This window comes from Sceloporus occidentalis, unplaced genomic scaffold (assembly GCF_023333645.1).
Source record: "Sceloporus occidentalis isolate IW3139 unplaced genomic scaffold, rSceOcc1.0.p SCAF_34, whole genome shotgun sequence".
In the NCBI taxonomy this organism is placed as follows: Eukaryota; Metazoa; Chordata; class Lepidosauria; order Squamata; family Phrynosomatidae; genus Sceloporus; species Sceloporus occidentalis.
In genome coordinates this window covers 3,151,398-3,178,775 of record NW_028317014.1, presented here as the reverse complement: position 1 = coordinate 3,178,775, position 27,378 = coordinate 3,151,398, and positions in this window count along the sequence as shown.

The window sequence follows — 27,378 nt, the reverse complement described above, 5'->3', positions numbered from 1 at the left end:
ATTATATCCATACTGCAACTAGGGTTTTGAATATTTTGTTCTTTCTTTGTACATCTGGGAATTAGGATTACACCTATCTTCAAAGACTTGTCATGAAGCTTTATTGAAAGGATGTTTTTCATAAACAGGTAAAAAAGACAAAATACAAATTAGCTTAATAAATGCTCTTCTTTACTCTTTTTTTAGAGACGCTTTTGCTCCATTAAATCTTGGCAAACCCCTACTTTACTGAATTGTCTTTTATCTGATTAGCTTTCCCAATAAAGTTACTGGGTGTTTGTTTTATTACAAACAAACTCACATATGGGAAGCAAAATGTTTAAAACATAATTACTCACCTCCGCAGGGTAGCAGATTTACCTTCTCATTATATTTTTGGTTCCTTGTCCATCCCTAATAAAGCATAAGATGTCAAAAGTGCAGAGCAAGCATTTTGCACGGGCTGTTTTCAACTATATTTTCTTTCAGATCGGTACCCAAATACTCAGTGAACGCTCTGGCTGTTTATTTTTTTCTCAGCATAAAAAGTAAGCAGATTTTGGGTAACAGATGTCACAAATTAAATGTGGTGGTAGATGCTCATTATTTGTAAAATATTATCTTGGGGGAGTGTATTAATAAATTAAAACTGCTTGATGGCAGCTTTCAGTGCACTAATCAAAATACATTTACTATACAAGTATGTAAACTGGAACACAATATCCATTACAATAAACATGCACTTGACGTAATTGTTTAATAGGAACACCAGATAAAGTGCTATTATAATCGTTAATCAGCTTCAATAATTAGTTATGTAATTGTTTTGTTTATAAAACACTTGCAGAGTAAGACTCTGACATCTGTAAATAATGTACTAAAGATTGAGGGTAATCGTATTCCATATCATTTATTGACATGAATTACAGTATAATGCTGGAATCTTTCTTTTTGTCTCTGTTTTATGTTCTTGTAATTTTTTTCTTTCATTCTTTTTTTTTTCTTGTTTCTTTTCCATGTGTGACAAGATCTAAGTGCAGCCTGCAGAATACATTGTTAAATATGTGAAATGATTACTTTATTATACATTATGGAAAGTCTATGTACATAACAGAATAATGCAGATGAATCCACGGAAAAGAAAACCGTAGAAATGCTTCTCTTTCTTCCTCTTGGAGTACTTCCACAACAGGGCAGATTGGATCCCTCTAGTCAGTGGAGAGATTGTGTGTATGGAGGCTGAGCTCTTTTGTGGAACAACTCTAAAGAGGCAGGGAAGAGTCCGTAGCATCGGAGAGCAGGAAGAAGCGAAAACGAGAAGCGGAGATACTGAAGCGGTTGCCGGAGAATACAAAGGGAGATACAAAGAGAAAATATGAGAGAATGAGCGAAACTGAAAAAACAATGAAATTCTAAAAAAAATTTGGAGCTTTCTTCTCTGTCTTTGTTTGTTTCATTGGGGCCCCTTTCTAATTTTCTGACATTTGTTTGAAATAACAAAATTTTTTTTTAAAATTAAAGTTTGTACAAGAGCAATACATTGGTTTCAGTGTAAAACTTGGTGGGAATCCTTGATCTCCTCACCACTGTAGTAGGTATGGAGCAAATCTCATGGCTGTTGCTGATGTGGTTATGCCCTATGTTATGAATGTCTAAAATGCTGAAGAATGGATACAAGCTTAACAAATACCCAAAAGGCACAGCTTGTTGTTTTTTGACAGAATTATGGTATGAAACCTGGAACTAGTCTATAGGAAATGTAACCACTAGATTAAAACTCTGAATTTGTGTTACTATGTGACACTATAAACCACAGCGGACATGTGTCACTGAATGTCACAATGCCGTGGTAAAAGGCTTGGTAAGTAAGGTTTACCTGCAGGACACAGTATATGGAAGTAGAATAAAAAGCAGTAGTCCTCTAAGTACAAAATACATGGTTTTACATGCTGGAGTGTCAAACAAAATATCCAAGTTAATGATAAGGAAAAAGATATGGCTTTCTCCACTATGGCTGTATTTTTCAACAGAAATCACAAAAGCTAACCTTAAAACAGGTGTATTTTATATCATATGGTACAACAGCTGCTGGCACTTTTCATTGATTCAAGCATTACTGTGTGTATTAAAAATCGGATTAAATGTTTATCTAAATAATGTATGAAGTATCTAAAACCTAGTATGCGGGGTTACAGTGGTGCATTTTATTTTGGAAAAAATTGTTTGAGTTCAATTAAAGCAAGTCATTAATATTAAGGCGAAAGCTCTTAAAGCAGATGTTGGATTACATCTTTATGTTGCATTATATTATTGCTTAAGCAAAACCTATTCATACGAATTAATATGTATGAGGATGATGCTGGAAGCTATGGATCAGTGCCTGATATCAAGTTGGTGTCCTGCCCCAGGCCATGGGAATCCATATCTTGCCACTGGGCTTTCTCCAGGGACCCTTGTGGTCATGACACAACAGTAGATAACACACACATTAACTAAAACTCGTGTACGAATGGTTTGGATACTGGCTTTTATACACCTAGTATGAAATCCCTGTGTTTATAAAATATAAAAAAAAGCAATGAGCCAAATATACTAGCAAATATGATGTCCATTGAAGAGCAGCAATATTTATGTCTGTCTTCCCGTACAACAAACAGGAGTAGAATGTAATTGTAAAGTGATGTAAATCAATAAAATATCACATTCAATGCTGAATACAGAAAGAACTTGTGCAGTAGTAAATACTTGACTTTGGTTATATGTACAAAGCACAGCATGTTGTGTGCCAGGCATATTGTCAGGCCCCATTCAGGCTGCGGAGCTGCTTATCTCTAGTTTCTCCTGTCTAGCTACAGTTCCCCTGCCTCGCTACAGTTCCCCCTTGGCTGTAATCCTTTCCTGGATTTCTGGTTCTCAAGGGAGAACCAAATGGATCTGGCTCTAAATCTTGTAGTCAGACCTCTATTTGAGGTCTGAATAGAAGACGACCACGAATATAAGACGAGGGATATTTTTCAGAGCATTTGCTCTGAAAGAAACCCTGTCTTATAATCGAGCAAATACGGTATTAAGAAGCTTTTCCTTAGACATGCGTGCCTTTTATCTCTCACTCCTTGAATAGTCCAGACTCTGAAAGGACTTGGAATCACATTTTGATTCTCCTTGTTCTGTCTTTTGTGTAGTGTCCTGTGCCTTTTATATTTACATTTTTATTGTAACAACATTTCAATATATGAATCATAATGGCTTTATGAAATCTATACTTCACTGAACAAATTTAATATTGTAACACTATTTTTGAAATGTATTCACCATTTGTGTTGCTAACAGTTAACATAAACTATTGATATTCATCTTTATAAATACAGCAGAAACTTTATCTTTAAAAAATGCTGTTGCACAATAGATAATGGATATTTTATGAATTCATCATGCTACAGTGTGCAGAAAGTATCATAAGTTTTAAAGCCCTGGGAACTGAAACATCCTGGACAATACTTTAATTTATCTCCCTGTACATGCTGGAAGACTGATGGGATAAGTAGAAAGGCTATCAGCTATTTAATTATTCAGTAGATTGACAAAGGGTGATGGTATTTTACTGCGGCAATGCAGAAGATCATTGACTTTTAAATGATATACATCTACCTTCAGAAGAAGTCTTGTGGAGAATTCTAGAATCAGGCAGGTAAAAATCATATATTTGTAACATAGTTATTAAGGTTAAAAACAACCTATGTTCATCAAGATTCAACCCTTTTACCAATCTTTGACATTTTGGAACCAAAAGAAGGCATTTCCCCTACCCAGTTAAGCTATTAATTACATCTGAAACATCTTTATAGTAGAAGGGGTGATTTGCTAAGAGACAGGAATACTAGGTCTCCAGCTTTGGGGTTGGCTCTCAGTATTTGTACAGACTTAGGATGGCTGGAAGCAACATTGGAATTTCAAGCTGAGTCACAAGAAGAACACTGATGTTGTTGCTAAAATGATCATGGTTGTAATAAAACTAGTGTTTACTTTTATGTAATCACTTTTCTACTTCTCCAGTTTTATAGAAGTCGATGAATATAGAAAAAAAGGAACAAATAGAAAACACATAACATAAGGTAAAGCAGCTTAAACTAATGCAACCTTTGGGGAACCCCATAAGGTAAAGTAGCCCCTTTTTATGAACTACACTGAAACAGTGTAGTTACCTGACATTTTTTACACTTACTGTAGGGCACAACTATACCCTACTTCATCCCATCGCATACCCTATGGGAGGCATAGACTTCATCCTGTCCCTCATCCCCATATAGTGGGGGAGGGACCATCTAAAAATAAAAAACCTTGATGTAAAAGAATAAAAAATGACTGACTTTTATTATCTAGTATTCTGTCACCTACTTTTCCAGATATGGTGGCAGGATTCTATGCAATAAAAGTCAGTATTCATTTCATTTGCACTCAAAGGGTGCAAGCTTTAGGTCGTGATGTCATACAGCATTGTCAAGTGATCCCCTAAAATCCTCCTCATATGCTCTGGGAAATTAGTCATCCAAAAAATAAAACAAAAAAAAGCCTGACTGTTAAAAATAAATCTATTACCTAACTAATTGTTTACAGTCGTAATAGTTCTACTTGAACTCTACAAACTAAAAACACAGAAATTCATGGGACTGGATCAGATACTCCCAAAGTTATTAAGAGCTTTTGAGTGTTCTGGCAAAACTATTAGCAGACTTAGTTAACCAGTCACTAGTGGACAGAAGTGGTTCCAGGGAACTGGGCATTGTAGTGCCACTTCACTTGATTAGATATGGTCCATTGACTTGAATAAACACTCCAACACAGCCATATTAGAACCCACTGCCATTGGGTGTTTTCTTAAATGTTATTTTCTTGATGACCTATTTACTAGAGACAAAAATATGAATTTAAGCGCATAATTACTGGACAGACCCTTACAAGTTAAGTGTAATTTCTTTCCCCATAAATAGTACCATTTAAGTGATAAAGGGGCAAAATACATACGATGGGATTCGTTCCTATTCTCCAATAATTTCCTTATGACTAAATGGAACATCAGGAAACACTGTAAACCAAGATTCTGAAATCAAGAGTGCTTGTGATGTATTTTTACTGCAGCGTTACTCAAACATGAAGGTTAAGAATATTTTTGCTTGTTTTAAGGACTCATTTGTCTGGCCCTCTATGACATTGCATTGCATTTGTGCTTTAGGAATGCATTTTCTTTGCTTTTACTTAAAGGCAATATTTTTAAAGCTATAATTTTTTCCCCAAAAAAATGTCATGACTCACATGCACTTTGCAGCAAACCATATACTGACAAATAATATTACCACTGGAAATAACATAAAAGAAAGCTACAATATGCATATAAAGGAAACTTGCTGTGGAACAATCAAATTTAATTATCATAGACCAATTTACTTTGAAAATGGACTACCACAGAAATTGTGCAGCTTGTATGTTATATATAAAGTAGTTTGCTATGTCACACTTTCTATTTCTATTGTGACAATCTTTAATATCGTTCTGCCGAGAAAGGACAGCCTTAATTAATTAAAGTGCTGTTTCATCAAGACCTTAAATGAATAGTCATGAACAGATCTGCCCTTAGGCAGGGCAATAAGGGCTCCTGAACAGGACCTGAAATTAGGAGGGCCCACAGAGGCACTGCTTATTGCCTCGTCGCTCATATTCGTTGACATTTGCATAACAATGAGTGAAACATAACAATTAGATATGATGATGACTTCCAGTGAGTGACAGTGCTAGCCCAGCCTGACCAGCCTGAAGTTGGTGGGGAGTTGGTGGGGAGAGGGCATACCCAAATGCCACCCCCTTTCTTGAGAAAGCGACAACTGACCCAGAGACTTGGCTGAAGCAATACTCCACCCGGAGACTTAGGGTGAGACCTGGAGAGTTCCCATGAATATATATGACACCAAATCCCACAACTCTATTTCTCTCAGGGATGAAGAGAGCAAAAAGAACAGAAAAGACAGTACTTGCCTTTTCCTAATGACAACCTGGGGACAACCTTGTAGCAGAAAGAAGTGGCTTACTTTTTGCTTCACTTTATATTATTCCTAAATTATTGGTCCCTTTCTATTATAATGCATGTTCAGTGGCAGGAAAGCTGTTCACAATCCTTTTTTATCTGATTCTTTATACCTGTGTGATGTGAAGATATATACTGTAGCTTCCTTTAAATTGAACAATGTGAAAGCATTTGTTCTTGGTTAGGTGCGGAAATGATGTTTTGATCTGTGTCAAAAAGATATCGCTACTCTTGCAATTACCATATTTACCAAACCATTGGATCTTCTGTTTACCTATTGTACAGCCGTATGGAATTTGATGGCGCTATATAAAACAATAAATAATCATAATATTTGAATTGGATCAATAGTGAACTGGGTAGTGCATTTCTACTGTGGAGGGACAAAAAAAGACAATTGCCTACCAATTTTTAAACTTTTCACATAAGCACGACTAGAATACTGAGATTTTTAGATCACAGGCACTTTGAATGGGTTAAATGATATATGCATTTGTATGGTTATGTTAAGAAAATATAATTGTCATGTTTGTATAAGAGAGGTTGAATGTCCTGTGCATAAAAACAAACATAAGGAAAGTAGGGCATGTCTGAAAATTAAATATCAAGAAGTGCTCTGTTTACAAATTCAAATGTCACCCTTTACTCTGGTCTTATTCCAAAGTCCAGGACCTATAAGTGGTAAAAACAGCAGCTCACTATGTTGACAGACATATGGTTTAACACATTATTAACAACTGCTGTGAGCTGGCAAGACGTTGTCAGACTAAGGAATTACTAGTGTATAAAAATGCATGAATGTAAAGACTTTCAGACAGGGATTTACGTGTTGTACATAAGTAAAAGATGAAAGTAGAGGTAAATTAATATTCAGTGATTTGTTTTATTTAAATAAATCAAAATGGCTAAACAAGATGAAAAACATACTTTCTATGTTAAAAAAGCAAGATAATAAAATAGTTTATTGTTATTTATACGTAATAAATACCGGTATTATTGAATATTATATAACTAATTATTACCCTGGGGGCCCAAGGCAACTGTCCTTAGGGTTCCTTAAAAGGCACTGTAGCCTTGAGGAACTGCCAGCACAGACCCCCTATAGGAATTCTCCGTCCTTCATGGTTCCATCATCTGCTAATGCAAAACGACATGGCAGCAGGACATGACATCACATCCCTGTGCCCAGCAGCAGGTGGCACATAGACTGCAAATATGGAAGAAGCTTGCATTGGCCCCATTACACATAAATATGGCTCATTATTATTATTATAGGGAAACCTCACAATCTATAAGGTAGGGCTGCAACAACTAATCGATAAAATCGGCGCCCCTCGTTCTCCCCCGCATCAAAAAAAAGAAGACAGTGTTTAAAAGCCGCAGTGAAGCAGCGGGCACCAGCGAGCGGTGCAGGATGACAGCAGCATCGTACTCCCGTCGCTGGACTTCAAGGTGAGAGAACTACGGGGGGTATATAGTGGGGAGGGTATATAGTGGGGAGGATATATAGTGGGTAGGGGGGGAGAGGATATATAGTGGGTGGGGGGGAGAGGATATATAGTGGTTAGGGGGGAGAGGATATATAGTGGTTGGGGGGAGAGGATATATAGTGGTTAGGGGGGAGGATATATAGTGGGTAGGGGGGGAGGATATATAGTGGGTAGGGGGGAGAGGATATATAGTGGGTAGGGGGGGAGGATATATAGTGGGTAGGGGGGGATATATAGTGGGTGGGGGGGATATATAGTGGGTAGGGGGAGAGGGTATATAGTGGGTAGGGGGGAGGGTATATAGTAGTGGGTGGGGGGAGGGAGAGAGGTTAGAAAGTGATAAGGGAGGGAGAGGGGGTTAGAAAGTGATAAGGGAGGGAGAGGGGATAGAAAGTGATAAGGGAGGGAGAGGGGGGTAGAAAGTGATAAGGGAGAGAGAGGGGGTAGAAAGTGATAGGGGAGGGAGAGGGGGTAGAAAGTGATAGGGGAGGGAGAGGGGGGTAGAAAGTGATAGGGGAGGGAGAGGGGGGTAGAAAGTGATAAGGGAGGGAGAGGGGGGTAGATATAAGTAAAGAGTGTGCATTAATGTGTGGATGCATTGAGTGAATGAGGGAGAGCATGAGTTAATATGTGAATTATTGTCTGAATGAGGGAGAGCATGAGTTAATGTGTGGATGAGTTGTCTGAATGAGGGAGAGCATGAGTTAATGTGTGGATGAGTTGTCTGAATGAGGGAGAGCATGAGTTAATATGTGAATTATTGTCTGAATGAGGGAGAGCATGAGTTAATGTGTGGATGAGTTGTCTGAATTAAAGTGTGAATTAGTGAGTGACTGTAAAAGTGTTTGTGTATCATAGATGTATAATTGTGGAAGGGCAAAGATGGCACTAGCAGGAGGTTTGAGCCTTGGGGACCAAGATGGCACAGGCAGGGTGTATATGGGACAAAGATGGCACAGGTCGGACTGTTTGGGGACAAAGTTGACTTGTGCTGTGCTATTTGGGGACAAAGATTGCAAATCTAATGTGTGTTATCTGGGTGCTGGTCAGGTTCTATGCGGGCAGTGTGGACGCCAGGGCTGGCTTTGGGGTGTGCAACCTGCGATCTATGCCTGTAAATTAGGGGTTTTTAAATATACCTTTAATGCCGTGTTTTTATGTGAATTCCAATTGATCTTTACCTGCAAAGCTGGGTTTGTGTTATTCTGTAGATCCATATGTGCTATGCTATGTTTCCATACATTATTTATGTGTACCTGCAAATACAGGATTTGTATGTCTGATTCTGTTTATTTGATATATACCTTCAGTGCTGAGATCACAAGTGAATTTCAATTGATCTGGGTTTGTGTGTTGATCTATACCTGCTATCGGCAGCAGGGACTAATATTTATATATATATGGGCAGCAGGGGCTAGTAAATGGGTTTTAGATATTTGGACAGGGGCGCAATTTCAGTGCTTGCCATAGGGGCTATTTTGAGTAGATACGCCTCTGACGGTCAAACCACGGAGGAGAAGGACTGCTGTAAAAACAGCTTCTAGGTTAGGTAAGTGGTTTTTTTTTTCTTTCCTTTTGAAAAATACATTTTAAATTACTCATCAAGTACTTTAATATGCATTATTTTTAGTGGGGGTTTCAGAGATATTAAACTGTCCCTTTAATGCTTTTGCTAATTTATTTTTATCTCATTGTTATTGCTAAAAAAGTTCCTTTTTTTATACCATATTTATAATAAATATCTTATAGTACAGTTTTTAACATGCACATACATCACATCATTTTATCTGTTGTTTTTATTGACTTTTATTTTGTTTTAAAACATTTTACATACATATATAGTATAATATGTGTATAACATTTGGCACCTGCAATTATTGAGAAAAGAAGATTTGTCCTTTTGCTAACACATCAGTTTCTCCTCGGTTTTTGTTATTACAGCAAAGCTTCTCTATAATTATGCTGACGCCAAAACTAAAACGCTTGGTCTTTCATTTGACACATAGAGTAACCTAATTGCAGCAAATGTTAATGCCAAAGAAAGTCGTTGTTTGCGTTTCTGAAACTGCACCTTAATGTGTGCCACATTAACCTGTCATGATTACAGACACTTAGCTATATAAACTATGCAGTAATTAAATACTCTTAAGGAACACATCAAAATAAGGAGGCAGTTAACACCAGACAGGCGTAAGCAATTATTCATAAGTAACGGGGAGCTGCCCAATGCATTACCCTCACATTAGTCCGCCGAAGCATAAGGATGCTAAACTTCGAAAAAAGTGCAGTGCTGTATACGCAAAATATAAAATAAAGTTATGAAATATTATTTGGCTTGAAAAATAAAGTATTTTTGAGTGTATAAAAAAGGGACAATTGCATTGTTTAAAGACCTTTGCAAATTCACTAACACGCTATACCATAAACAAGCTAACACTAAAGATTACAGTATAAAAATACTACTTTCCATCTCATCTCATGATACAATATCAATCATGCAATTGTCTTAACATGCGTTGCATTGCATATACTTTATTTAACTATTTAACCACAAACGAAACTGCAATGCTGTAGGAAGGATAAGAAAGCTGTTAACTGTATTAATAGTGTGTACTACCACTACTGTACTGTGCATACTCTGTATCTAAGTAACCATAAGAATAGAACCAGAACCTAGTAATAACTCACATTCAGGCTCTATATATAGTGATTTTAGGATAGTTCTAGTCAAGGGTTGATTTTCATGTCAGGTTGACAGTCCTACTACAAGCTGGCAAGAATAGCAGTTCAATTTTGTGTTTCTTTTTTCCACAACCTTTGTTGTTTCTGTGATATATATATATATATACCATTAAAAGCCTGCTTCTGCAATAACTACTTAGTGATGAGCACAAAGGTATGCTGAAACCTACTGATATCACATCACATGTGATGTTTCCGGAGACATTGGGTCCAATGAGTAATTACAAATAGCACATAAAAAATGATAAATAAGTAATGTCAGACCATATAGCACGCTGAGTTGCAAACAGACACAGAAGGAAAGAGACTAGTGCACACTCTGTAGTATAAAAATATATATTATATTACAAAAATTCCAAAAGAAGACTTCTGCACATAGAAAAAATAAAAAAACACACATAGTGAAAGCATAATGTAGACAAAAGGTCTGAATATCAGCAAGCAACTTGCAATGCTTTACCAGACAAGCTAACAGTAGCAATTCAATGATATCAATTCCACAATGGTTTCAGCTAGTAAAGCCTTTTTCAGGTGCCACAAAGCTGTGTGTAAAGAGCCTCTATGTATACTAAAATTGTGTGCACAGAAAGGCCCACCTGGAAGCCATGACAACTTGCAGAAAAGAATGGTGCTCATAGAGGCACAGCATTCATACACACATGGAAAAAGCAAAGGGTTCAATACATATAGGTTGCCATAGTAATGTATTGGTACACATAATGAAAACATTTGCAAAGCCAACGAAAGAAAAATACAACAAGCCACACACAAATGGACCAAAAGCACTTAACAAACACCTATATAGTATATATATGTAGGCACAACATATCTCATATACATCATAAAATGTAATACAAAAGCCTAAATATCCAAAAAAGCTTAACCCTAGCAAGATAATGAGAAAATTACTGAAAAAATACTATAGATGATCTTTTATAGTTAATATAGCTAAAAAAACATTAATACACATAAAGCATGAGCACATTAATATATACAAAAAGAGATAAAAAGAAAAGATAGTTTGGCTAGAAGTTTTTTTTCCATTTCCTCAAGGTCATCAAAAGTAGAAAATGCTACAAACTACAAAGAAATCAGTTAAACTACAAATAACACACAACTTAAAAACAAAAAGAAAGATGGAGAGAATCATATAACCCGATATATTGAAAATTAAATATGGGTGCAGAAGAAAAATCTTCATTTAAACCACAAGGGAAGAGATATTTAGTGTTTGACCTCCTTAGAGTGGGTACTGGGTAGACAGAAAAGGAATACATGTGGAGGGAGGATTAGACTGGTTCTCCCGTAGGGACAATGTATCCAGAGCGTACACGTTTTCTGTAGCCACAAGTCATTCTGATAAAGGATACCTCTGAGAGAAATAATTGAGCATTTCTTAAGCCCAAATTTCAAAAAAGGTTATCAATTGTGAAAAAAGTAAACCCCTTTTAAAGTCAGGAGGATGAAAAGGAGAATCCTCAAGGTACACCCTATCTATAGTTTTGGAATTTACTGTGCCCGTCCACACACGAATTAAGCATGTCCTTGAAAGCAATAAGGTCAAGTGTTTCACCCTTCCAAAAAAGATATTGTCAATATCTTTAAAAACGGTGAACCACACAGAAATTGCTCTTCAAAATTAGCCATATAGAGGGTGACATAGGAGGATGTCACACTGGACCCCATTGCCGTACTTGCAACTGTTTGTGGAATTTGCCGTCATATTTCTTTCATACAGAACTGATGGCAAAAGTTCTAGTAAAAATGTTGGCGGCCAAAACCAAATAAGGCCTAATCCACAGATTGAATATCTGCTGTGTAAGGTATATACAGTACGTGTACAAACTATATCGGCCCCGGTTTTGTTAAATTACATTTTATGCATAACAAAAGACTGGGATGGCCCTTCATAACATACAGTTGAGATGAGCATTTTCATCATATCATAACTCACATCTGTCTTAGTGTCTATTAGACTACAGGCTGACTTAATGGGCTAACTTATCTGTTATCTGTTGTCAAATTCTATTTTTCCATGTTCTTCTACAAAATAAAAGAGGAAAAAGAAAAAAAATTCAGGGACACCAGGTAGGCATATCTTTCCATAATACTGGGTACTGGAGCTAAACATACACTTTATGGGCAGAGGAACAATTGCTATCAAATCAATACATCTTACAGAGCAGAATTAATATGCGCATAATAATTAATTTAGAAGTAGAAATTGTATATTTAGGAGACGTTACATCTTTTAGTCAAAATACTGTATAATGATGAAGTAGGTCAGGACCTCAGGCGAGCAGGCTGGAGGCGTATGGGCTCGAAGCAGCGTCACGAGAGCCAAGGATAAATCGCAGAGGAAACAGGCGAGGTCAGGGGTAGCCAGGTCAGAACGAGATAAACTCTTTCATCAAGTCAACAATCCAGGCCAGAAGCACAAAAACAACAACTGGATACTGGAACAATGCAGAAGTGTTACACCAACTTAAAGCAATAAGAAAACTGAAGGTCCATGATTAATACAGTATAAAAAGTCCTCAAAAACAAGGTAATTCCAGGTCACTAGAGGTCGGCCAGGGGTTAACGATGTCACACGCGTGTGCCCCTCGCATGCGTGCAATTAGACACAGGATCATGCGAACATGCACTGCCAGACAGACTGGAGCACAGCCTACCATGAGCTTGATTCACCAAGCTTGATTCACCACCTGTCTTAACATACTGCTACCCAACAATAATGGAAGCCCAAGTAATATTCATGGAGGAAGCAAAACACAACTCCTAAATCAACAATTGCTTGAGACAGAGACAAATATATTTTGTTTTTTGTATACATTGTACAGCCAACACAATGTATTTGCAGCATGCTCACACTGTTTGGTAGGCCTCATATTATACATTTGTATTATTTGAGCCTGAGATTAGCTTAGGGCACCAACATTTTTTCTTTTCCCAGAGACAAATATATATTTACTTTTATTTGTGAAAATTTGGTATTTTTGGCAAATACTATATATATACATTTTTCAGAGATGTTTGGCTGCTTTTGTATTTGACTTTAGGATGTAAGCGATTCATTTTATTTATGGATGCTAATATCTGCAGCAAAAGGTGGGAGAATACGCGAACCAATTCCCTATGCCCAGTCCACTTCATTTCTCTAGCACCCACTCATAGAAAGGTAGCCAGAAGGGGAGAAATAACCTAATGACTTTAATAACCTAATGAATTCAGAAATCCGCTTTTGTGCCCCCTAACAAACTGAATCATTCTAATTGAAAGAATGGCTTTACCATCTTTAGAAATGATTCTTTTTAATCTGGACCATCCTTTTGTGATTAAATTAACAATAATCTGATATCAAACATCAAATACAACATACCTATTCATTACATCAAAGGGTACATGGTATTTTCAAACAGAATAAGATGACTGGAAGTGTCAGAGCATAACAAAAAGAATTAAAAGAAAGCCACAAGCCACATTTACATTTTTTGAAAGCTGTTTTATGTGGTAATGAATAAAGTCTGAATGCCAACATTTCTCTGGACACTTGAACACATCAATTTTTCCTTTATGTTCGTTTTGCAGTCATGTGTGCTTAGATATAGAATATTCATCTGTTGGGTCTAAGCAAAAATAAATGTCATATTATATGGAAGGAACATTTTAGAGATGTATTTTATGGCATAATGTGTGATTACATAGTAATAAATGATTTATCATTCATTTAACCCATTGGATTCATACATCTCAAAAAAAGAAGAAGCAAGTATCAAACTAATTAGAGAAGATAGGGTGATCAAAATCGGGGGTAATCCTACACAAACAGATACGCAGCTCAGATCTGATATGTGATTCATATGCTGTAATGCATCTTCAATTCCAGAGGAGACAGGGCAAGTTATGAGTAAAATTTAAGTCTGATAATACAATTATGTAGTATTCTTGAAGTAGAATGAAAATGCTATGGATGTCTTATTTTTTTATTATTAATAGTATTCTAAAGTTATGTAACTCCTGCTCATTCTTGTAGCGAATAGATTCTGTTATAAAATCAACGTTTAGCCATAATAAAATATGTGATCATTATATGTCTCAATAGGTGTTTCTTTTTTACAAAAAATAAGATTTATGGTAAAGCACATGTAATGTATTCACTCACCCTTATACATACATTTATGACTAATTATTAATTTAGTGATTTCAAGGCTGAATACAGCCCTTGAAATGCTTACTACTAGAGTATTAAGCACATTCAATTGTATACACACTAATTTTATAAAACGTAGTGGTAAAGTACACTAAAGTACACTAGTGGTAAAGTTGGTATTCAGGTATATAATGTTATACATCTGGGTAAGATCATTTTCACAAGAAGCAGGGGAGATGGGAGATCATGCTGTAATGTGGAAATTTAGTTTGGGGCACAATGTAGAGAGAAGACTGCCTTTAAAGAGACTACATAATGGGACCAGATCAGGTCACCGCTTTCTGGCAGTTTTACATTTTTCAGTGGTCCGAATGGTGGACAATTATTTGTGAAAACACCTTGACAACCACTGTTTAAATCATTTAACTAGTATGTGTATGTAATTACCATTCTATGCACTTCCATTCCAGGACTGTTCTTTCCAAAGCTCCAATAACAGAAAACATTGACATTACAAGTAGACTTGTGCATTCGTCTTCGGGCGAACATGAAAACGAACACGAAGAGTGCGTTTTCGTTCCGAAGACACGCCGAAGAGAAGACAGTGGCGGTAAAACGTAGGCGAAGACGAAGACACACACGACGAAGATCTTCGTGATCGTCTTCGTCTACCAATCTCCCCGGTCCCTTCTAACTTACCTTGGCATCGCGGCAGTTCACGGAAGTGGAAATCTGCAGGTTTGCCGTCACGGGTTACAGGGCAGTGCGAATGAGCCTATTGGGACCTCCTCTGGCATCAACCAATCCGTAGGTTAAAGGGCCGTGCAAGCGACCAATAGGCTCACTCGCACGGCCCCTTAACCCCTTAAGGTGCAACAAGTGCACCAGGAGCCTAAAAGTCTGTACGAGCGACCAACAGAGTCACTCGTACAGACTTTTAAAACCCCAATGCTGCAACTTACCCGGCACATCCCACTGGTCTCCCTGTTCTATCAGTTAAATGTCCGTACGAGCGACTTTATTGGTCGCTCGTACGGACATTTAACTGATAGAACAGGGAGACCAGTGGGATGTGCCGGGTAAGTTACAGCACCAGGAGCCTAAAAGTCTGTACGAGCGACCAACAGAGTCGCTCGTACAGACTTTAAAAAGTTAACCCCTAATGAAGCAACTTACCCGGCAGATCCCACTGGTCTCCCTGTTCTATCAGTTAATAAATGATAGAACAGGGAGAGAAATGGTATCTGCCGGACAAGTTACGGCACCAGGAGTTTAACAGTCTGTACGAGCGACCCTATTGGTCGCCAGCAGGGGGCTCGTCTGCCATCAACCATTGGTAGACGAGCCCCCTGCTGACGACCAATAGAGTTGCTCATACGGACATTTAAACTCCTGTCGCCAGAGCTGCTGCGGTACTCGTTAACCCCGTATTAACCCCTTAACCGGCAAAAACGAAGAAAAACCGAACACGAAGAATGTCCACGAATATTCGCCCGAAGAGAAGACAGGAACAGGCGAATATATTCGCGGAATACGAAGATTTTTTTTTCCCCGAAGACGAGCACGAAGACGAACACGAAGAGCCCCCTGGTGCCCAAGTCTGATTACAAGATTAGTTGTTTTTTTTCCCCATGTTCCACGTGTGTGTATTTCATTGATTTTTCAGTTTTAATTGGGTTGTTATACATATTAAAGGTCCTTTTTTCAAAATGTCATTTTTTGACTTTCTTTAATTTGGAACATTTATTATACGTACTAAGTTCAGTTTAAGATGCTTTCCAACTAAATTAAGAAAAGTATAAGTAAGAGGTCAATGGTTTTAAAAGTAATGTAGAAGACATTTCACTTCCAGTCCCTGGAAATAAATCCTTTTTCCGGTATGGATACTTATCAACTTCATCTTGAAGAAAACGGCCTGGAGCTATTAAGATTGTGAGCTTGGATAAAATAGAATACAGCATTATCTTGAGTTGCTGCAAATTGTTTTAGGGCACAAAAGTCTGTTTTAAACTCTGTAGCATCAAATCGTTTCCTTGCTCATGTCTCAAAATGACTTATCTTCTTCACCATGGAGCTCCACAGCTTACCACCAGATAACCACCTGTGTAGTAGTTAATTTTTTTAAAAAAAAAGTCACCTTATATGACTTAATATTACCTTATGTTCGGAACAAAAATAATCTGAAAAATTAGACTTTTTCCTTTTGAGGGCAGCTTATATTTTGGCCTTTGCTTATCAGGATTCGTTTGAACCCTTGCTTTTATTTCTACTCAACATATCAACTATAGGACACCAGCTTAGGCCTTGAGTGTTTGGGAAGCTTTACCTTTTCATTTGTGAAGATGTAATATTTGGTCAGTTGCCATATAATCGCATTCATATTTATATTTCAAGCTGATACTCTGAATTAAAAATAAAAAACATTAATGTGTTCTACAGATCATACAGTTAAGTGTATGTTATGTTGATTTTTGTTCCTGGTGCCTTTGCAATATTTTCAACGTTATTTAAGGATTAAAATGTCAATAAACAATAAAGGATATTATACTCAAAAATAATTTTCAGTTGTTTAAATTTTTTTTTATCAATCGTGTATTTTAAAGCTATTTTTATACATAATAACTGAATACCAAGAAGTTTATGGCATATATATATATATATATATTTGTAATATTAATAATACATTTGTGTAACAGCTAGAATTGTCCTAGTTTTCCATGGACTTGGGCTTCCATGAACTTTTAAACGGTAGTGTACATAAATGGTCAGTCTTATATGAAATACTGATAAATCAGTCTTTTTTGAAGTAAAATTCTTTTCAATATTTTCTGTACCTGAAAATGTAATTATGTACAATATTTAGAATTTTTCCAAGAGCAAATTGACTAAAAATCATACTTTATTTTTCTATTATAGAAAATTTAAGTTATTATTTTCCTAATGTACAGTAATGGAGACCGTATCTCCAGAAGGAGAACGTTCAGAGAAGGGCTACTAAACTGGTTCATGGATTATAGGATAAACCTTACCAGGAAAGGTTAAATGATATATATATATATATATATATATATATATCCTGGAAGAAAGACATGAGAGGGGGGGATATGATAGAAACATTTAAATACCGTATGTTGCTCGATTATAAGACGACCCCCCCCAAATCTGAATATTAATTTAGGAAAAAAAGAAAAAGCCTGAATATAAGACAACCCTATAGGAAAAAAAAGTTTTACCAGTAAATGTTAATTCATGTAAACTATTTTTTTTAAAAAGCTATGATTGAGAAAAATATTTTGTTTTTAATTCCTTTTATTTTCCAACCTGCCCCCAGTTATGCACATCTGCCCCCAGGCTTGTCACTCTGCCCCATAAATGCCTTAAACCCCCTATATGCCACTGTGCCCCATGATATGCCTTTTAACCCTCTAAATGCCACTGTGCCCCATGATATGCCTTTTAACCCTCTAAATGCCACTGTGCCCCATGATATGCCTTTTGACCCCCTATGTGCCACTCTGCCTCTAGAAATGCCTTATACCCCTATATGTCACTCTGGTATTTAGGGGGTTAAAAGGCATATTATGGGGCAGAGTGGCATACAGGGAGGTATAAGGCATTTCAGGAGGCAGAGTGGCGTATAGAGGGTTTAAAGGCATTTCGGGAGGCAGAGTGGCATTAAGGGGGTTAAAAGGCATTTCATAGAGCACTCTGCCTACAGAAATGCCTTATGCCCCCCATTTAACACCCCCCCAAAAAAAATCTTACCGGTGCTTCTGACTCCCGGTGTGTTGTCCAGGCAGCGTGCAGATGTCTACGCGATTCGCGTAGGCAACTTCCGCTGCAGCCGGAAGGAGGTGCGGCTAGCAGCGGGGGTTGTCTGCGTCCATCGCGCAGACCTTCCCCGGCTGTCAGAGAGAATTCCCCGGTGAGGGGAACTCTGATCTCTGACAGCCGGGGAAGGCAACCCCCGCTGCGCCCGTTAGTTGGTGGGGGAGACAGGAGGATCCAGGTCCCCTGCAGCGCTGCGGGGGATCTGGATCTTAGTCTCATAGTCAGACCTATTTGAGGTCTGATTATAAGACAACCTCGATTATAAGACGGGGGAACCTTGTCTTATAATCGAGCAAATACGTTACTTCAAGTGAATCAACATGATGAAGAAAGATAGTTTATTTAAAAGAAGAGGATGTAGTCTTAAACTAGAGGGGTAAAGATTTAAAAGTAACATCAGGAAATATTACTTTACTGAAAGGATAATGGATGCATAGAATAGCGGTCCAGCAGAAGTGGTAGCGATTGATACGGTGAAGGCGTTTAAGTAAGCATATACTTTGCATAAGGCTATGCTAGATATACGGCCAAAGACTCAGTAGTCAGAGGTTGAGCAGAGAAGATGGGCCAAATAGTTCTTATCTGTCATAACTTTCTATGTTTCTATATATAGATCTAAGAAAATGTACACGGTTCCAGTGTCATGGTCATGCTTGTGTGCTGTGTTGTCTGGAGAGTATCTGAATTAGTTGTCTCTGCTGTCACAACAATGTTTTACAGTAGTTTCTTCAGGTCTGCAATACTTTTGTACTCAGTCTCACATGGGTACTATTTACTCGTGTAGCAAACTCTACACAGACCAAGAAACATTTGGAATTCCATTGATGTGCGAGTAAAAATCACCTGAGTATTGGGATAATGTGAAGCCTTCTTGAAATTATTCTCAAGTCAGATTTAATAAATTCTGCGTCTGACAGCTCCAATCCCAGACTCCCCTGAGCAGTATCTCACAGATCTTTCTAATTCTGCATGACTTTCACATAAAGTCTATTTCTCTCTCCTTCACCATAGTCTTACAAGAATAAAGGACCAGATCAGTAAAAGGAGTCGAGGCAAGAATGTATCTTCTTTGTTTGTCTATAAATGGAATATTTCACCATATTCATATAATTGAATATATCATTATTGTTGTATATTATTATATTTTTCTGATTATTTTATTTAAAACAAACAACCATACTTTTTATTTATTGGCATTTATTTAATCTGGTGCAAATTTCATAATACAGTATATTCTTCAAAAAAAATACATGATACATATTTTAACAGACTGCTTTGAAGATCAACTTGCAAGTGATCTACAACTTGTGCGTCTACATGTCGGTTCTTTACACGTGTTGTCCAAGGGTATATGTTTCAAGCTGTCTAGATATGTATTATGTGTTTTGTTAAAATTTTACAGGGCCCTTTCAGGGAGTGGACCCTGGTTGGAGCTTTGAATATTCCCTGCCCTCTTGTAAAGTCTTCACATGAGTAGAACATTGGCCAATGTAATAATTTAATAAGAAACATTTGGACAATGCCACCCCTGGTATATCTGTCTTCCCTAGAAACTGGCCTGACGTTATTGGCCACTTTGCTCATTAACGTTCTGGAAATGCCTGCATTATCCATTTCATAGAGTGGCTCAGAATTTGCCCTCAATACTTTATGCTTGCCCTCTCTCGCATATATATATATATGGATGTGTAAAGCCTCACTTAGAGCACTCAGATTTAACTGTTTATTCTGTTTTTAGAAAGTTGGTGATCATGCTGTGCAGTTTTGGAAATGAGAAAAGAGATAAGTGTCTCTAGAAAGTCTTGTTAAGAATGAGGAATCAATTATGAATGAATAACCACATGTAGATAAGCTGCTAACAATATTCTACAGAGCCGGTTACATTATAAGATGTGTCTGTAAGCCGCATTTAAAGAATTAAAGTGTTCTATTAATGAAGTAATGGGTTTTTGTCTTTCAGAGAAGATTCCATAATTTAGAGATAGTTAACTGTCTGACATTCAGGAGAAGTGAGATACAGTGATAAAAATGGTAATAGGTTGTTCTGATTACTAGCTTACCTCTGGAAAAAAGAAAAAAAGTTTAATAAAGTATCAGTTTTATTCTCTACTACTACTGTAAGTCTATAAACTCCTAGCGTAAATTGATTTTTTGTGAACTAAGGCAATTTTGTTTTATGCTTTTTTTTTGCAAAATGCAAAAAAATCTAATTTAAACTCTGCTTTGGAAATTGATGAAAGGCTTATTAAAAATAATAGCCAAACAAAACACTTTCTAAACCTTGAAAATAATATATGTAGTAGACTTGTGCAAATGGAACAACATTGTGTCGTTTTTGGTCCATTCATTTTTGGACAATGAATTTCTTTTCCCATTCGATTCAGATGTAAATTGAAGGGCAGTTCACATTCGGAAAGAAAATTTGTTATTACTCACCCTCATTCACTCATTCACTCTCTCTTGCTCTTTTACAGCGAACTTGAGCAAAAGTGCGGAGACTCCGGGCACACCCTCTCCGCCCAGTTGCATGCACAGAGAGGCCAGAATAATGCAGATAGGTATGTGGAGAAAGAGAGGCGCAGAAACGCTTATCTTTCTCCGGGAATTTGTCTTTATGGCTCTGACTTCCTGGTGAGGTTCCGCATAAGGGATGAGCCCTCAAGCACACCCTCTCCACACGTTCCTCCAATCAGGGGAGAGAAAGTGTGCCAGGAAGCTGCCATTTTGTGGAAGTTCACCGGGCTCTGAATACTTTAACTACTTTTATAGGTTTTATAGGCAGCTGCGGCTGCTTAAGGATTATGTAGGCTTTTAAAATGTTTGACTATGCTGTCTGCCATCTCTACGAGCTTTACAAGCAGGAGTTCTTAGACGTCTTGGACAACATTCACATAATGTTAACAGTATGGCTTGTTCCAACATAACAGCATAGCTGGAAACTTTCCAGGGCAGGCAAACCAGAGCGTTCCCTTCTTGTGGGGGTGAGGCTAGCCCAAGAGTGCTTTTTGTGGGTGATCAGGGGAAAGAGGGTGGAGAGTAGCCCGGGCGTGGGCATGTTCACACATCATTCCCTTGCCGAGAGAAAGAAGAAACTAACCCAGAGACCAAAGGAAGCAGGGCGTCACCTACAGACTCCTGGAAAAACCCTGAGAGATCCCAGATAAGCATGAGTCAGTATAGTTCTGCAACGTTGGATGTAGAAAACAGACCAGTATTTTGGTGGTTTAATTTCATAACTATAAGTTCTTGGGAGTGTTTCAGCTTTGTTGGGGCAAGGATCAAATTAAAGGAATACTGGGTACCCAATACAGATGCAGAGTAGATGCAAATTTCATTCAGTAATTACATTTAGAATAAATGAAAGAATAAAAGCAAATTCCAAATAGTAATGCAACAATTGAAAGATGATTACAAATTGAGTGTTTTCAAACATTTTGAATATAAAGAATCTTTTTTAGAAAATGTAACTAAAATGTTTCTCAAATTTTAATTTATTACCATATTTTAGGCAAATTTTCAAGGTGAGAATCGAATGGATGGTATAGTATAAATATAGTACAAAAAGTAAAAAAAAAATCTAATCTGCTACTATAAGATTTAATACGATGATGTGATTGTTCTGATCCCACGGACAAGCAATATATTTGGTCACTTTTACTTCACTGAGCACTTGAATGATATAATAAATGTGTCTAGTTCAAATATAAATGCTAAACTAAATTATTTTATGATTCGGGAACATCCTTTGTGATTTTTTTAAATGAGGCATAAAATACAAATTGACTCCAAAACTGCACTTTTTATACAGTACAATCAGTATGAACAACATAGTAAGAAACCATCTACCAATTTAAATAAGGAATATCCAATTATGCTCGCAAAACATCAGTGGAACTAATCAAAATTGATTTAATTTGATACATTATCACTGTCTTAAACGGAATAATAAAGTCAAGTCTATGCTTTTACATAATTTGTATTTCCATAATGCAAATCAGGAAAATTGACCTTCATTTATTAAACCGATCTAATAATATTTCAAAGGCAACTCACATCTATTTTAGATCACTGATAATTCATAAGATCAGCACTGGTCTTTTTTCGTTATTCCCTTCTGTCTCTTACAAGATGGTCTTGCTTTATTTTGTTTAATATGTTAAAGGATATATGTAAAAGGTACATTAAATTCCAAATACACTAGATTTTGAAGAACTAAAAATCTGAAACTCTCTTCTTAAGTTATGTGGTTTAGAGAGTTCCATATTTCAGTAGCTCTAAGGAAAAGCAAGATTGATCTTCTAGAGTGCCTATTTTTTGGCAACCAGAATTTTACAATAGGCAATGTGTGTGTGAACAAGTGAATATAATGTGTGTGTACCTTGGAACTTTCTAGGATTGCTGGGGAGGAGACTTGGGTCAACCTAGATACACACACATACATACATACCCGGGAACTCATGTTCCTCCCTTTTGCCTCAGGGTTTGACTTGAACAGATATATATATATATATATATATATAATAGAAATATCAAAAACTCCATACACGTTGATGCCGTTTGTTTCTTAGGATGTACTTTGCTGATCTCTTTGGTAGATGTCTAAGTACTGTGTCATTTTTAATGAGGGCAGCCATATCTCATCTGCTCAGGGACCAGGTCCTGTAGGATTAATGATGAAATAGAATAAGGCTAAATAAAATATCCATGGATCTCATCTAACATATGGACTGTCAGATGGGCAGATGGGCAGCCCTGCTTTGTTTGTTTTATCCCTTTCATTTCTTTGTTTTAAGTTTTCCAGTACACATGCAAATGGATAATATGGAGCTTCATGAAACCATTACATTTAATATAATATTTTTGAAAATGTATTTATAATCTGATATTGGTAATAAAACATTGTCGGAGCTCCCTTTCAAACATTTGTGTTACATTCTGTGTTAAACTTTGCACCAACATAATGGCAAATATATATACAGTATCTCACAGCCATTAATGTCTAAACCTTGGCAACAAAAGTGACTACACCCAACTTCTTTGGTTGACCATGGCGAGGCCTGTTCTGAGTGGAACCTGTCCTGTGAAACCGCTGTATGGTTTTGCCGACCGTGCTGCAGCTCAGTTTCAGGGTCTTGGCAATCTTCTTATATCCTAGGCCATCTTTATGTAGAGCAACAATTCTTTTTTGCAGATCCTCAGAGAGTTCTTTGCCATGAGGTGCCATGTTGAATTTCCAGTGACCAGTATAAGAGAGTGGGAGAGAAATAACACCAAATTTAAAAGACCTGCTCATTCACACCTGAGAGCTTGTAAAATTAACGAGTCACATGACACCGGGAAAGGAAAATTGATAATTGGGCCCAATTTGGGCATTTCCACTTAGGGGTGTACACACTTTTGTTGCCAAGGTTACAAGGAACAAGCAGACATTCAGAAAAAAACCTAAATACAATGTTTTTCAGCTCTGGTGAAAGTATATATCACATATATTTTCAATTTATGTATTCAGTTCTTACACCAAAAAAACTGTTTACAAAATCCATTGCATTGGTCATGGAAACTGTAAAATTCATGAACAGTAAACAGAAAGTACATCAATCTCGACAGCATAATTGCTCCGAAGAAACAAAGAATATCCTCTAAATCTGAGCTCTCTCTCAACAGATGATAAAATATTTTTATACTTTAGTTCATCAAATTTTTACATGTAAATCTCCATAGATCAGGCTACTCTTTTTTAACAAAAAAAAATTTGTTCATAAGACCTTTACAACACACATGAAATTATTTAAAGCCCAGAATTTGACTGTATAAAAAACAGACAAGTGCATGAAGGAGCTTGTTAAGGTAGGACCATAAATAATATGATTTAGCATTCAGCTATGTGCATCAAGCCGTCAGCAACACAAAATGAAGGTAGGTAGGAGGCATTATTAGGCATGTCATTCCGCATTTGCCGGGGTTGCACGATGGTCAGTCTGGACCAATATAAATATTTATATACCTTTAAGTTAGCAAATTTCACATAGAAAAATAGATTACGTAAAGAAACTCAACAGTTCTGTACCAACCCGGGGACTTATATCAAGAATAAACTTGCCAAATGTAAAAATTCAAGATGGCTAGATGCAGCAACCAAGCAAATAATCTTTTGTAGTTTCTTAAGTTTATATATATATATATAAAGATGATTTGTTTGGCATTTGGGCACAGGTGCTATACAAGTCAGGTATATGGATCCCTGGGTTGAGGCTAGAGGTCTTCAGGATCTGGTCCAGGATTCCTAGGGACCAGCACAGGTGCTGGGCATTAAAATGCCCTGGAGCCTGACGATCAAGGAGACTGTTGTGGGGAGAGGAAGTTCCCCTGTGCTCCCAGGGCAAGGAAAGGCCCTAAAGAACACTATCCCTGAGCCAAGAGTGGCAATACTATCCTGGACGTGTGTGTGCTGTCCGGGGGAGGTTTTCCAGAGCCTGGCTTAGCGGGGTCTAGTTAGTGGATGTTTAGGCTGGTCAGTCTGGGCGACCATTGTATAGCTAGAGAGGGCTCCAATTAGGAGCTAGGTTTGTTTCTTTTATGATGTTGTTTTGGTGTGTTTCGTTTGAGCTTTTGAAAATAAAGTGCTACAAGTTAGTGTCCCTGAATCTTATTGCCCTAGAGGACAGTGCTGAAGATCCATAACTGTCTGTGACATTTATAGCCCTCATGCTACAGGGTTTGTCACAACACATATACATACCTGGGAACTTTCCGGGTTTGATCCGGAGATTGTGGCGTGAAGCACTGCTTCTCCGGGTCAAGACCTGAATCCTCCGGGTCGCGGGAGCGGGGCTTGACACACCCTGCTCCCCACCCATTTTCCCTTGAAATAGGGTTGTTTCCAGCAGACGTCAGCGCGAATGCCCCTGACATAAGCTGGACCTCCCCACCGATGTAAGCGGGACCGCCCACTGACGTCAGTGGGCAGTCCTGGTCGCGTCCCACAAGGGAAGGGTCCGTGTAGCCAGAGGCCAAAAGTTTCTGGGTATGCATATAGACATACAATTTTCTCATATCCTGGTAGGGCAGCTCAGTCTTAGTGAGCATTAAGTATGCATGTTTTTTAAGCTGGCAGGGAGAGGAGAGTAACAGCAGGCAGTGATTACCAAGCTCTCCCAGCCCTACACTAGAGGGTTTGGAGGACCTTATGCAGGTCTGACAGATCTTATTTATATGCAGGCTTATAGACAAAGGGTAGAGCTGTGTGTAGCTCTGTATAGCTGTGCCTCTGTAGGCCAGGGGTGTCTGCATTGTGTATATGAGTGTGCATCTGAAGATTACGGGTGTTTAAATGCATGCGTGTCCACAATGGTTAGCAGATTGTGTGGCAAATGTGTGTCTAATAGTGATAGTGTAGATTTTCACACAGTGTGACCAGGTATGTGTATGTGTAAATCATACTTGCCAACAGTCACGATTTTCTGGGTAAGTCCCATTTTTTGGTTCTCTCCTTGCATAAAAATACTACCTATGCACAGTGCACTGTCCACAGGCAGCATTTCCTTTAAACGTTGTATGTCTGAGAGACACACACAACCTAAATGCTGGTAAATGAGCTCCAGATGCCTGGCATCTGTACCGGGTAACCTGGAGCTCAATGGTGCAGGGTCTTACAGCACTGTGTGACCCTGTCCCCTTTAGGGACTGCCCCCTCTGTTCAAGGGCCCAGGAGGGGTATGTTGAACAGTATATGTGAGCATGAATGTATATGTGTAAGGGCGTGTGAGAATGGATGTATGCGTGTAAGTATGAATTTGTGTGTGTGAGCACAAATATGTATGTGTATGTGCCTGTGTAAGTCTGTGCAAATGTGAGGGTGTGTGTAAAAATGTGTGCCAGTGCATATGCGAGTTACCAAGGGAGAGGCAAAATTTAACAATAAATAAGAGAAATGATAGGAAGAAAGGATAAAGATAATGAGATGAGGACAAAGCAGAGATAAAAAAAAACTTTATTTAACATGGAGGATGTTAAATAAAGTAAAAAAAAAAACAAACAAAAAAGACCCGATGTTTTAATTTAAGTCCCGGGCAGGCGCCCCTTTTGCCATGGCCGCACAGGTCGCACATCCCTAAGGCCGACCCTGCTCTTAAGTGTCATCAAATTCTATGCTTCTATCTACTGTTTCTTGTCTAGAAAGGTAGACATCTTGATGCATGGGATAGGCATACAGTTACCCTGAATCTTAGTCATGACCAAGAATTATGAGCTTTACATCATGGGCAGACATGATGGGTCAAATGGTTCCTATCTGTTGTCAAATTCTATGTTTCTATGATAAAAAAAAGAATATAGTTTTTTCCTTAATAAAGACATTAAACAAAAGCCATTGTTATTACTCTGCCTTTCTGTTTCTGCTTGCTGAATTTTGTTACTTAGGAGAAATGGCAGAATGTACTTTTTTAGGGGGGACTAGCATAGGACTAGCATGGTTGCTGTTTTGAATAATAATAATAATAAAAAGAAAAATAATAATAATAATCTTTAGAATGAGATAGAGGAATAAACAATTTTCGGTTAATTTTATTATATCCAAAGTCAATTGTCATCGCAAGTAAAAAAAAAAAAATATTGCCGTTAACACAGGGCATATGATGTGATCTCTTATCGACATGATTATAGCATTCCACTCACTTATTGCCATTATAGTTTATCATAATAACAATCTTTGCAATGTTTAGCTTTTTTTATTTGGAATCATTTGCATTACTGTATCATTTTGCATGGAACCCCTGGGACACTTTCTGCATGTATCCGTGTCTTAACTAAATCAATCAAAAAAATTACTTTTATCAGAGGGGTGCCATATCATTATTCTTAAATTGGCCTTTCATTTTTTTACAAGATGTTTCTTCTGGGTTCCTTTGAAATAGAGTTGTTTAAGAAAATCCTGTTGAGTTAAATAGTTTCAGGAGATTATTTCTGTTGTTACAGCGGGATATATCCTCTTCAAGACTACATCCCCTTGAATACTTTAGTAATTTGTTCTCTATGTGCCTCCATATAAAGGAGATTAGCAGAAATCTGTTGTATATTGCTTCTATTTCTTTTTACAAGTTTTATACATT